Here is a 14152-nt window from a genome sequence, read left to right as displayed (position 1 = left end):
TACTTCAAATTTCTCATATTTGCAATAAAGGGTTTTTTAGGCATTTGCATGATTTTCGTAAGTTATTTTTGTGCTATGATGCAACCTACAAAAGGTTGAATCTATGACATTAAATTCATAAAATAAGAACAAGTTACCAAGAAGGTATTGAATTAATCTAGTAGATCGTTGTTCATTCTTGCTTGAATTTACTTTGATATGATCCCTTTTTATGATTCTAATTGAAGTTGAAGAAGAGGATCTTCTTTATAAAAAATAGTTAAAGGATGAAGACCTTCTTCATGAATTCCAATTGAAATTATCTTACTTTTGGAAGGATCTTTATTATGATTAACCCAAACATCCAATACATCTCCATTATACCTTAAACCCATTCAAGTATAATTTGATCCCCAAACTCATTATGTCTGAAGAGGTTAGCAAGAAACTCAACACATAGAGCAAACTCTCCCATAAATGGTGCATATTGATTTGTTATGGAATTGATACCAATTGAAATTTGTACTAATTGACAGATTGAAAGCATATATCAATTGAAGTCAATGAAAACTCTAAACACCTTTTAGACATTAAAAGCTTTTGTGAGAGGCTTACTCTATATGTTGGATCAAAGAAAACAAATGTGCTATGGACATTAACAATTAAATTAAAATAAGCATGCTCATCACTTTCAAGATCAAATAAAGATATAATTTGGACAAAATAGCATATAAGAAATAAAGGTACCAAATGAAAGTAAAAATATCATAAATGATGTCCAAATTACATCTAAGAAAAAAGATTAACAAATAATAACTTAGAAATTCAATGAATGAACTAAGCAATAAGATTGACCATATGACAAATAAATTGCATAATTGCTAAAAAACTTATCTCAAGCAAGTATATAGATAATGATTAAAGCATTTAGATAGCAAGCTTCAATAAAGTCCAAAAGGCAAGATTCCTTGAAGAAACCAATTTTTCTAACATAGGAGTTAAACAATCTTTCACAAAGAAAGAAATCACTAGAAGCAAAAAAAATTGGAAGAAAGATGATAAACACATATTACCACTTGTATCACTACCAATTGTAAGAAAATAATGGTATATGGAGATATCACAAGTTGATAATTTCAATAAAGCATATATCAACTTTCTTTCAAAAAAGCATGTGAAGAAGATTTTGAAATTAAGCACAATGCTTCAAATGCATTCTTCAAAATCAACTATCACAAGTAAGCACATAAAAATCATAGTTGATTTGATCCTAATAAGAAGGTTGTTGTGGGTCGTTACTAAGGACCCCCGACGGCCCCATGGCTTCGCTGAGCCATGCGCACGGGCCCACACCTCCCGAAGGCTGCTTTCTAACTTCCAGACTTCGGAGTAACTACCTCCCAGAGCCATGATTCTGGAAGCCTCCATCCCCAAAGCCATGCCTCCCGAAGCCTCCATCTCTCGGAGACATGCCTCTCGAATCCTACATCTCCTGGAGCCATGCCTCCCCCCGGAGCTCCCATCCTCATGGCTCGGGCTTCCCAAAGGCTACAGGGTAGGCCATCAGACCCCAAGATTTGCCAGGAGAGGAACGCCAGTCATCCTTTGCCTGCAAGGAAGTGACCGACATTAATTACCTAGGCTAGTGGGTGCTGTCCTGACACCCTAGTACAATAGAGGTTATCCTGACACCCCTAACATCACGGCGCCGGGCCACAATTGGCGACTGGCTCACCCCTCTGGGTACGGGTATCCCAATAGTTACTATGGTAGATATTTATCTCCTATGTATGGTAAAAAGTACTTATCCAGGATAAGACCATGTAACTTGTCCTGATCTTGGATATTTTGCACATAGCGGTAACTTGTACGCTAAGTTAGACCCAACCCTATAAATAAGGGGCCATGGTCGTTTGAGCAGGACACACTCAACACAGCACAGAGGAGCATAATCACAAAGTTTTCCTGTCAAACTCCCCCTAGTCTGATCAATATTTTTACTATCAATACATTTGTGGTGTTCCTTGCTCCCAAACTTCGTCTCCAAACTTGGGTCTTCTCCTTAGAAGAAACTCTCGCTGTACTTGTTGCGGCAAGACAAACTCTTGCTCCAACAGCACGCTATCCGTGGGGATCTCTAACATAGAAGTGCTAAGAGAGGTAGGATTCCACCCAAGAAGAAGACCACCAAGGCCACGACGATGACAACTGACCCCCGGCCACACCTGTACGATAGTCCAGGTGACCAGGCACAGGCTGTATCGACAACGACCCCCAACCGTGGGAAGTGAGGGCCTTACAACCACTACCGACCTAGCCATGACCACAGCTGCAGCCAGCACCGAGGGGCTCCCTACCTCGGAGACCCAGCGGCAACAGCAGCAGTAGGGCGGGGTCCCCGCTGTAGCCCTAGGGGCCGCGGCCAACACCACCGTTAAAAACATCATTCCATCTGACGTCAATCATGCCTAGCAGCACTCCTAACCAGTATGGAGGAACTACAAACAACCCTGCGGGTTGAGCAGCAGGCTACCTGCATGATTGTTGTCGCCTTTGTGGTGACCGGTGCTGTTCCAATCCAAGCTCTACGGGCCAATGAACTCTTCGATGCCAGGGTCCCGCACATTCGGCCTCCGAAGCCCTGGAGCAGACGTCGCGAGGATCCCCTGCAAGACTATGACTCTCCCGTGGAGACCGACATGCACAAGACGCCCTTCCTGGAGGGCTTTCGAACCCCAAAGCTACCTAAGTTTAGGGGTGATTTAGACCTTGATGAGTTCGTCGGGTCCTACGCCCTCACCATAGAAGCTAACAGGGGCGGACCGGCCACCATGGCTAAATGCTTCCCTCTCGCCTTGGGAGGGGTGGCCATACACTGGTTCTGGGCACTAGACCCTGGTGCTATTCACACGTAGTCCCAACTCTAAGATCTATTTGTAATAACATGATAATACATTAATTTTTCCATAGAGCCAAATTGATTTCAATAAAGTTGAGTAAGATCGAATGAGGCTCCAAAACCACACTGAACACATGAATGTGCAATTATCCTACCCATACTAGTTATATGACCTACACATACTAGTTGATAAGAAAAACTAGGTGTGCTAGAAACAAATTATAGCACACTAACAAACAAACAAGCCATGCTTGAAATGGGAAATATGGACCTGACAAGATTGCAATAACTCTGAACAAGCTAGGATAAGCATCAACTCTAAACAAGCATAGACAAAGAACCTACACATGCAAAGATTTCGGAACCTTCAATAGTTTCTGAGCACATCAGATCTTCCCATTATTTCAACCGAATGTTACAATATGTGTAAATTACTAGGTTTTGAGAAAGCTAAAGATCAAATTAGATGTTCTGGTCTTAAGATTAGGTGTTCCTATATATGTAAAAACTCAAATATTATAACATCCTGAAACTATGTCGGATGTTCCTATCCATGGGATCGGATGTTTCGATCTATGAAAAGTTCCAGGAATCCTATAGGACTATCTGTTTATCACAAAGATGGAAATTTGAATTTGGGACGTTGTGATAGAAGATTACCTTCAGATAGTGACATTGGATAGATGATAATTATATTTCCACGTAACTTGGCTCTTTAATCAATTCGATAAATCTTCAAACAATTTGTCAAGTTTCTAATGCCCTCCATTTCACCTATTGATAAAAATTGAGATTTTTGGTCCACAACATTTTTGGGTCCTAAGACATTAGTTACAATAGGCTTGGTAACCCAAGTTGCCTTTTTATTCTTCAAGCCACATTAAGCACCAATTAATTTGGGAAACATATTGAAATTTCATTATTTCTAAGCAAATAATTGTTATTGACAAAAGGAGGCTTAGAATAAATACCTTGGGGACATGATGAAGACAAATGTCCCTTCTTGTGGCATGTATTGCATATTTTGCCACCAAGCCTCTTGACTTGAGGCTTCTCGCCTTGATGACTATTTAATTTGCTCCTTGTCATATATGATTTTGACTTGGCTTGGGGCCTCTTCTTTTTGATGTTGGTCATCTTGATGAGAACTTCCTTGATCTCTTGATGATGAAGGAGCTTCTTACTTCATAGACCTCTTGTCTTATTTTTTTTTTTATCATGGATACCTTCTTCTTCTTCTTCAAAGGGCAATTCCGAAAATGATGATCCTCTTTCTTGTACTTGAAGCAAGTGATGAGTGCGGTGATCTTCTTATGACATTGATTCTTCTTCGCATTGTTGGACTTATTTCCTTGTAAGAATTGAATCCAAATCCACTTTTATCTTTTGGATGTCTTCGGTCTTTAAGCATCTCATCTAGAGTGGTCTTCCCTTTGAAGCACATAGTCAAATCTTTTTCAAGAATTGACTTGATCCTTTAGCTCCTTAATTTCCTCTACAAGATTAATATCACAAATGGAAGTGGAGGAAACATTAATAGTAGAGAAAAAAGGAATAGGAGTCAATTCATCATGTTAAATCTACATTATGCAAATAATGTGTGCTATTGCCCACACAAGGTTCATATAATTTTACCATTGTGAGAGGTACCTCGTGAGCTACTTCTAGCTTGGTATGAGAATCTACAAGATTTTCATAGGTGCACACAAGCATCATCAATATGAGAAGTAGTGGATTTATCCTTATATCTAGAAATGCAATTAGGAAATGTCATATTTCAATCCACTAGAGACATATCATTTAATTTATCAATCAAAGAAATATGCTTAACTTTAAGATCCCTATTGGGATTCTTTAAGCTTTTCATGCTCTTTATTTAAGACCTTAAGTTATCTATGAGGTAATCCTCTTGCCTCTTGAGATTTTCCTATTGACCTTTAACCATGCTCATGAGTTTGATCATTTGATATATATTTATTTTTCTGCAAAGATCAAACTCAAGCTCGTCACTAGTACTAGCATCACTACTAGCATTATCAAAATTAACCACACTTACCGCTATCTTTTTACCTTTTACCAAAAGGCATATTGGTCCATCAGAGTGAGGGGATGAGCATCTTGAAGAAGTGGATGCTCTACTTTTGAGAACAATCTTTGCTATAATGTGCATATTCATGACATTTATAGCAAATCTTGTTTGTCCTTGATCTTCTCTTAGGTGGACCGCTTTCTTGATTTTTCTTGAGGCCTTTCCACCTAAGTACTGTCTCAAGTAAGTTTCTATTTCCTTAAAAATATTAATCTCACAAATACTAAGGTAAGTAGATGAATTAGAATGTGGACATTTAACCATATCATCATGATATATAGGAAATTTTGCACTTGATGTTATGCAATGGTTAATAACACTAGTTGGTATAGAAATTTCATTGCAAGTGTTGTTAAAGTCCAAAGAGAGAATTTGACACATACTAATCCCACTCACCATTTCATTATCTTGCTCAGATTTGTATATTGGTGAGAGGATAACAAAGTGAAATTCTTTTGGACAAACAAAAAATTCATTTGGTGCTCTTTATGGCTGGACGATGAAGTAGAGCACTCTCCAAATGACATCTCCGCAAGATGACCTTCTTCATCCCATTTGGGCTTGTCATATCTTTCTTTAAGCATTGTCCAAGTGAGATGAGCATCTTCAAGCAGCATGATCGTTTCAAATACATCTTTGCTTAAAGCACTGAATAAAACATTAGTAGCTTCAGCATTCAGATGTATGCATTTCTCTTCCTCATCGAATGATATGAATTTATCACAAGGAGAAAAAATTCTCACATCTACAACTCGCTCTATTTGAGTGCTAAAATAATTTGAGTCATCTAATAGGAGTGGTTCTATGTATTGGTCGATATCTTTACTCTCCATGCAGTAAAGCCCTAAAGTAGAGACTTGACTCTGATACCAATTGAAAGGACAATGATGTCACCTAGAGGAGGGGTGCAAAAGCATTTTTGCAAAAGTAGTTCGTCCCCTTTTCATAGTTAGCCTAAACTTGCAACGGAAATAAAATAATAGATTTTTCATAAGTGAAAAACCTAAATATGCTAGGCTCAACTAATGCACAATTACCCTAAACAAATATGAAGGTTGCAATCATAGGGTGGAAAACATTATTCAATCATAGGGTGGAACATTATTCAATCATAGGGTGGAAACTCTAATCGGATGTTCCAAACTGACTTCGGATGTTCCGATATATATATATATATATATATAGCTAAATTGAATCTCATAAAATTAACTCAATGCACATACATATAAGCATACAAACAATTAAATTAATGTAATGCACAAGAGAAAGGAAATATGGATACAAATGATTTGTTACCAAAGTTCGGATATCCACTAATATCCGACATCTTCATTGAGGAAGCTCGGTCACACTTGTGTTGGTTCTTTTTTAACCCTTTACCTCACGAGGTTGCACACATGCACTTTTCGTCTCCACTATGGACAATTCTTCCTCCACTCTTGAGATGGTGAGTTCTTCTACCAGTTTTGGGCCTCCTCACAATCTTCACTTGAGGAGATCACCGGCAATCTACTACAAAGCCTTCTAGGAGATGGTGGTATCCAAGAGTAACTAACTCCTGAACTTGCGCATAATGAATGCCAAGTGCTTAACACACACAACTAATATGGTACATGCGAGCAACCCAAGCTCCACACACCTCACTCTATCCTTCTCACAAATTCTTGATAGAGAGGGGAGGAGAGAACTCAAAGGTGGAACACCAAATCCAAACACCTCTTCTTAGCACCACAAAGCTAGCCAAATAAATTCCTAACACGCTAGGAGTACACACTACTACATAACAACACATCACTATTGACTCCAAAGCCGCCTTCACTATGGGTTTTGGAGCCGACAGTGGGTAACAGGTAGTGATAATCGAGGACTATCACTGCTAGATCAGGGGACTGACAGTAAAGGAGTTATCACTACTGGCTAAAGACTTCAACCAGCAGTGATGATGGAGGATCACTGACGGCTGGTGATTTTTGCTGGCAGTGATATGCTTCTCCTCCCTCCCTATGCTCCCTCTCTCTGTCCCCTCTCTATCTCCACGATCTCTCTGTTGCTCTCTCTCTCTCAATACATGCATACGATGAGACACATATTTAATGTAAATCAATAATAAAGGAAAATTCATTAATACATAGTAATTCATGTCATATTCGAGTGAACACATATTACAAGTCATAGGCATCCACAAAAACATATATATACATAATAGTTCTAACAGGTCACCCCCTGAAAATCGATCGAGTTGAGCCAGTCTAGTATCCCTCTACCTCTCCTGCGATGGGGATCGCATCTCTGCACGGACGACTGATAGTGTGTGTACATCCAGGGACGCCAGGGGACCGATAGTGGTGGAGCAAAGGACCCAGCCATGCCTGATCCGCCGTAGCATCACCTATGCTCTAGGCTCATCGACATGTCAAAGTCATCGAAGTTCGTTGCCTGAACGCCATTACGGTTTCAGCCTTCGGCTTCCTCGGCAGCGCACTAATGGGCCACCCTCTCTTCCTCCTCCTCCTAGTCATGCTTATAGGACACCGCTTCTTTCTCCACCGCAGCGCACAACTGATGGGCCAGCATCTAATCCTCCTCCTAGGCATGCTTACAGGCCGCTGCTTCTGGTTCCTCCTTCGCATCATTGTTGGAAGGCCACTCTGTCGAAGAGTCGTCTGATGATACCAACTCTAATAGCAGGTCGAAGGCCACAACATGATCCTGTGGACAAAGTGCACTGACATGCATACAATGAGACTCATATTTAATGTAAATCAATAATAAACACACCTTCATTAATACACAGTAATTCATGTCATTTATTAATACATAGTAATTAATATCCTTCATTAAAATAGTGTCATTTCGCGATGTGTAAGTCGTCTAACCCCCTGGTAGTATTCCTCCTTGTCTCATACTCTCTACTAGAAGGTACAGAATCATTTGAAGATCTCTCACACGTCGACGGCATGATCAGTTCATGAAACTTGCCGACTGGGTTGATAACATGTTCCATGAAGAACCTGGTGACCTGTTCTTGAATGGCATGTATTTCTGCAGGTTGTAATGCACATGTGCGTTGTTTGGAGCGCCACGTTTGAAGAATCAAAATAATTAGTCCTTGAACACATATAGAAATTGAAGAGAAGGCACTGATATGTAATTTCATACCTATTGATCATAGAATCTGACAATGTCTCTGTCAGAGCTGAATCTGTGAATGAAGTAAGAACATAACTCGTAGGAGATTGTTGCCAGGTGGCTACCTCGTACACTTCAAGAGGAAAGGATGCGTTAGTGGAATGATTTGAACCATTTTATTCAGTACCAAACACAAGTCATGAATATTCCTTATGTATCAAAAATTCAGTTCTTAATCATACTACTTCCTGTATGGATAGAACATAACACTCTTTTTGCAATATCTTGTGTACACCCTGTACGTGAATATGAATACCAATTAAACTAGATGCCATTGACATGAAGATTAAATGATCAAGTTTACCTATTTAGCATGTCAATAAGATCTTGGTAAGTCGTCTTATCTCTCTTTGTGAGTCCAAGACAATGATGTTGCTCAAGCTTGGGTGGATGACAAGAAGGATCCATTGAAAACTGCAGGAATGTGTCACCATAACAAATTAGTACTAGAATCAAGTTGCCCATAAAAGGAGAACACCCTGGCACACAAACATGTTCTCAAAGCTGTAGGGTAACAGTACAAAGGTCATGTGTTAGTTGTGAAGCAGACATTTCAATAAGTAGTCCTCGGTGAAATCTGGATTCGACCTTATAACTTTCTGGTTAACAAGCCCAAGATTGATGAATTCTACTTTATTATGTAATTTTTGTCTACATGCTTGAATCTCCATTCTACAAAAAAGAGAAGTTAGCCATGCGATATAAATGTATAAGATCATATAACGTGAGTTATATGCATAAGTCACTTATAGAGTCCATGCTTTGATTATGGCGACATCGAGGGCATCTACCTTGTACCTTTCATAGAAGCACTTGAACGTCACCCAGAAGTAGCCGTCCCTATTGAGGAAATATTCATCTCTGTACCTTACGGGGGACGCTTGTATACCCTACCTGGACTGCTCAAAGTACCACTGATGTAATCGACGCATTTGAGTTGTAAAGTTTCTTCCTATATCTGGTTTGACCAAAGGTTTGCTCACCTCAAATGGCCATATAACATCCGACTTTGACATATCCGCTCCCATAGCAAGTCCTGCTAGTTCTTCTGCTGTTAATCTAGAAGAATCCAGGAAGTCCCCCATGCTTGGAGCATCCTGAATGATTGGACAAAGACCGGCTTTGGTTGATGGTGTAGACGGTGCGCGGCGGAGAAGGCCCTTGCGGAAGCCTTAACCCCCTCCAATCGAGCGGCCCAGGCAAAAAGACTCATTCTGACTATGGCGTTAGGTGTTAACTGATGCAAATATATCGAAGAGCTTTAACACCTTGATTACCCTCTCGTCACAGGGAAGCCGAAGGCCAGCCCTAAAATAATGCACAAACATGATAGCTTCATCGTCAGCGGGCTCCGGTGTCTCCTGTTTCCCGGGAAGCCGGACCTTCGATGCATCACTAATCAGCCCTTCCCTGACAAGGCCAGCTAAAACTTCACCATCTACCTTGGACTGTCCAATCCAGTAAGCCTTCGGACGGGATGACTTGTGTTTCGGAGCCATCTTTTTCAAGGAAATCCTCTCGCAGCGCGAAGACAATCGGGGGCTAAGTCTAAGGCATCCGAAGGACTGTAACTTACTTCGTACGAGAGCAACAACTTTAAACGAGGGCACGGTAAAAATATTTTGACAGCTTCTAGTATTTATAGGGGGAATCGGATGCGGTTAACACTACCAGCATCGAAAATTTAACCGACACCGGAAACTGTGCTCGGATAACTACCATGAACATTAAATGCAGGTAGTTATAGATATCGTTCCGGCGCTGCTAAATATATATATATATATTAACAGCGTGCATTGGATCCAACTAACTTTGACAGGCAGAAGGGGGACGTCGCTTAGATATCTCGAAGACTACAGGCTCGGCCTATCGAAGATAAACCTTGCCAGTAGGGGGCTACTGTTGGGGATCATCTCCTGCCATCCTTGCACCCGAAGACAACTGCGAAGTTAGTTGGAGGTGCTGCGGGACAACTGCCGCGCTGGTTGCATCTTCTTCTCACTGGATTGGCGTATGCGAAGGCTGATCGACTTCAATTGTCAGGCGAAGCCCCAATTTGCATCCCGCATCCTTCGAACCATGCGAAGACAAGACCAGGCCTTCGCCAGGAGGCAGCGAAGGCAGCTCATCAAGAGGTCAGACGAAGAGGGCTTCGATATCCTTCGGTTAGGAGACCAGTTTGACAGTGGGCCCAGTTGTCTTGGGCACGGTTGTAATTATAAGATCATGCTCATTTGTACCATATTACCCCCGGATATTCTGGGAATGTAGCAGGTTAGGGGGTAATATAATAAACCAGGCCTGTGATCGCCGAGTACGGGCTATAAATAGAGCCACAGTGTAACCGTGAAAGGTAATCGAAAACTGTTCTACTTTCAGTACACGTCACTATAAGGGACCTTCGCCACCTCCACCCCCGAAGGCCCTCCTGGTCTGGGACTTCGATCCCAACACAACTTATCAATGATATCGATGTGTACCTCAGGTCTTTAGTCGATGATCTTAAGAAACTCTGGTCGGAAGGCATCGAGGTTTGGGATCAGTACAAGCAAGACTAGTTTACCTTGCACGCCATGTTGTTTGTCACCATCAATGATCTGCCAGCACTTTGTAACTTGTCAGGTCAGAGCAAAACAAAAGGTGAAGCTTGCCCACATTGCTTAGATGACACATGCAGTTTGAGGTTGAACAACTCAAAGAAAATAGTGTACATGCAGCAACGACATTTCCTTCCCAGGAAGCACTTGTACCGAAACATGGACAAGAAGTTTGATGGCACAAGGGAGAAAGCGTTACCTTCGAGGCATTTCAGCAGGGAAGATGTCCACAATCAGGTTAAGAATATCAATGTTGTCCTTGGCAAGTGAAAGCAATCCCCAAGGATGATGAACAGTTAGGAATGTAGAACATGAAATCAATACTATTCGAGCTAGAGTATTGGGAAAAATTAGATGTACGCTACTCTATTGACAATATGCATGTAAAGAAGAATATCTGCGAAAGTCTGATCATTTCATTGCTCCAAATGAAGTGAAAAGGAAAGGATCATGAGAACGAATGAGCTGACCTTGAAGAAATGGGTTTAAGGCCAGAGCTCCATGCACATGATATTGACAAAGCAAAACACCTACTCCTAGTAGCTATCACTCTTTTCAAGAAGGAGAAAAAGAATTCTACAAGTTCTTGCGCAGTGTGAAAGTTCAATCCAGTTACTCATCCAACATCGCAAGACTTGTTTCGGTGAAAGAACTGAAAATGAATTCGGCCATGATGAAGTCCCATGATTGCCATGTGATGATGATGCACTGCTTGCGGTAGCTATTAGGAACATCCTCCCAATAAAGGTCCGCGAGGCTATCCCGAGCCTATGCTTTTTCTTCAATGCAATTGAACAAAAGGTGCTTGATCCAGACTCGATGGAGGAGCTAGAAAGAAGACACTTTGAGACTTTATATCTTTTTGAGGTGTATTTCTCACCAACCTTTTTCGATATCATGGTACATCTCACTGCTAACCTTGTGAAGGAGATATACTACATTGGCCCCGTGTTCCTGCATCACATGTTTCCATATGAGAGATAAATCAGCATTCTCAAGTCGTACGTAAGGAATCAAGCCTTTCCTGAGGGATGCATCGTGCAGGGTTACACAGACGAGGCATTGGACTGATCTATTAATTACATTGACCTAAATAACCCAATTGGCATGCCTAAGTCTTGCCATGAGGGGGGGGGGGCTCTGGGATGATGGCAATTACTCCTGATCCGAAGGCATACGATCAAGCTCATTTCCTCGTGCTGCAACAAATGAGCGAAGTGTGCCCATTTGACAATGAGCACAAGCAGATGTTACTTGAAGAGAACGTGGGGCAGACTAAAGCTTGGGTTGCGAGGCAACATATGCGTAGGTTCATGACTTGGTTCCAAGATTGAATCAGACAATTGAGTACTCCTACAAGTGCTCTGATAAAAAAATGGCATCGGGCCCTATATACACAATTATTACATATCAAGGGTACGATATAAACGGATACACATTTTACACGGTTGCCCAAGATGAGAAGAGCATATACCAGAATAGTGGTGTCCATATAGATGCTTATGACAATGACATGCAGAGGGGCACATACTACGGTCAAATAGAGGAGATCTGAGAGCTGAGCTACTTGGGATTAAAGGTAGCCTTGTTTTGTTGCCATTGGGTACATAGGGCAAAGAGCATCACAAATGACAAGTATGGATTCACTAGCATTGATCTCAAACATATCACATACAAGTCTGAACCCTTCATACTCACTAAAGATGTGCGCCAAGTCTTTTATGTGACTGACACAACAAACAAGAATGCCATGTGAATCTTGCTAGGAAAAGATGCATTGTCGGAGTTGCAAACATCGTTGATGAGGAGGAGTTCAATCAATTCGATGAAATTCCCCATTTGGCTACTGCAATCGTGCCACGCCATTCGCCAACTGAGAAAACTCCATACCTGCGCTCCGACCATAACAAAGGGATCCATGTCAAGAAAACACAAAAATGACAAATTTAAATTTCAATGTCAACTTTGTAATATTAATGTCAAATTTCAATTTTATGTTTTAAGTTATTTGAATTTGTAATATTAATGTCAAATTGAATTTGTAATATTAATGTCAAATTTTTAATATTAATGTCAAATTTGCAAAATCTTTTAGTAAAAAGTGACGGTTGATATAAGTCATAGGTGATAGGTAATATTTTTAACTCGTCACCTATGACTTATACATACATGGCCGAGTCAAAGTAAAAGGTGATGGGTGATATTTTTAACCCATCACCTTTTACTTACAATAAGTGATGGGTGATAATCATATGTGACGGGTGACATTAATCACCTGTCACCTATGACTTATATGTATATAGGCAGAGTCATCCCTGCGCATACTCCTCTCATTTTCCCTAAGTCATTTTCCTCACATGTGCTAGGGTTCACCGCCTACTCGTGCCCTCGACCGAGCCGGTCGCCATCGCCGCCAAGCCCATCGCCCCCATCGGAGCCCCACTGCACTCCAAGCACCGCCGTCACCTGGATCCCACCCTAACGCAGTCCGCCGCCAGCCATCTGCCCGATGCCGTCCACCGCTACATCTTCCCCATGCACCATCGCCGCCACCCGTGCTCCTCGGCGTCTTTGCTGGTAAGTACGTCCGCAGCATCACTAGAATTCTCATCCTCTCTGCATAGCTATAATTTGGTGATTTAGGTCAAGGGCCATGGTGTGTGTAGTTTTTTGCCATTATGCATTTCTTTAAGCAATTTGTAATATGTTGAGTTCTACCAAACTAAAAGATTTAAGCACAATCAAATGATTCAAGCACTGGTTATAAGGATAAAAATCATACGGCATGGAGAAATTCCACGATTATGCAAAGGATTGTTGGATATGCAAATTCCACGATTATGCACACATGAAGGTGCATGAGGCATAGTATTGAAATGATATCGAGTAAGTAGTTACAAGAAGAAAAATACTAAACCATTACCCAAACTATGTTATTTTTGGATCATTTGTATGCTCCATAATGCTTACCAGTAGAAATATCCACATTGTTCTATCTGAATAATTTAATTTAGCGGATCAACAGTAAGACAACTCATCGTAATGGGATCCAGAAAGAAGACAAAATAAATTCCACATTTCCTATTATGCGAAATATGTTAGGGACCACAACCGTTCATTGTATATGAAGTAAATATGACTATTATTGTAGTACGTGAGTCTAGATGAGCTTCTATAACTCAGCGTTATCCTAGTAGCAACCAAGTGAAATTAAATAAACTATGTCCCATCTAGCACTGATTCCTATATTTCCTTGATTAATATCGACCAACCACAGCTCCACAGTGAAAACAAGTCTTAAATAATCTTACCAATAGCACCATAAAATATGGACCATGCATGCATCATGATCTCCCCTCTCTGTCGGATTCGGTATCTTTGTTCCTCTATTTTCTTTCT

The sequence above is a fragment of the Phragmites australis genome, chromosome 7, assembly GCF_958298935.1.
Source record: "Phragmites australis chromosome 7, lpPhrAust1.1, whole genome shotgun sequence".
Taxonomy (NCBI): Eukaryota; Viridiplantae; Streptophyta; class Magnoliopsida; order Poales; family Poaceae; genus Phragmites; species Phragmites australis.
This window is presented reverse-complemented; position numbering follows the sequence as displayed.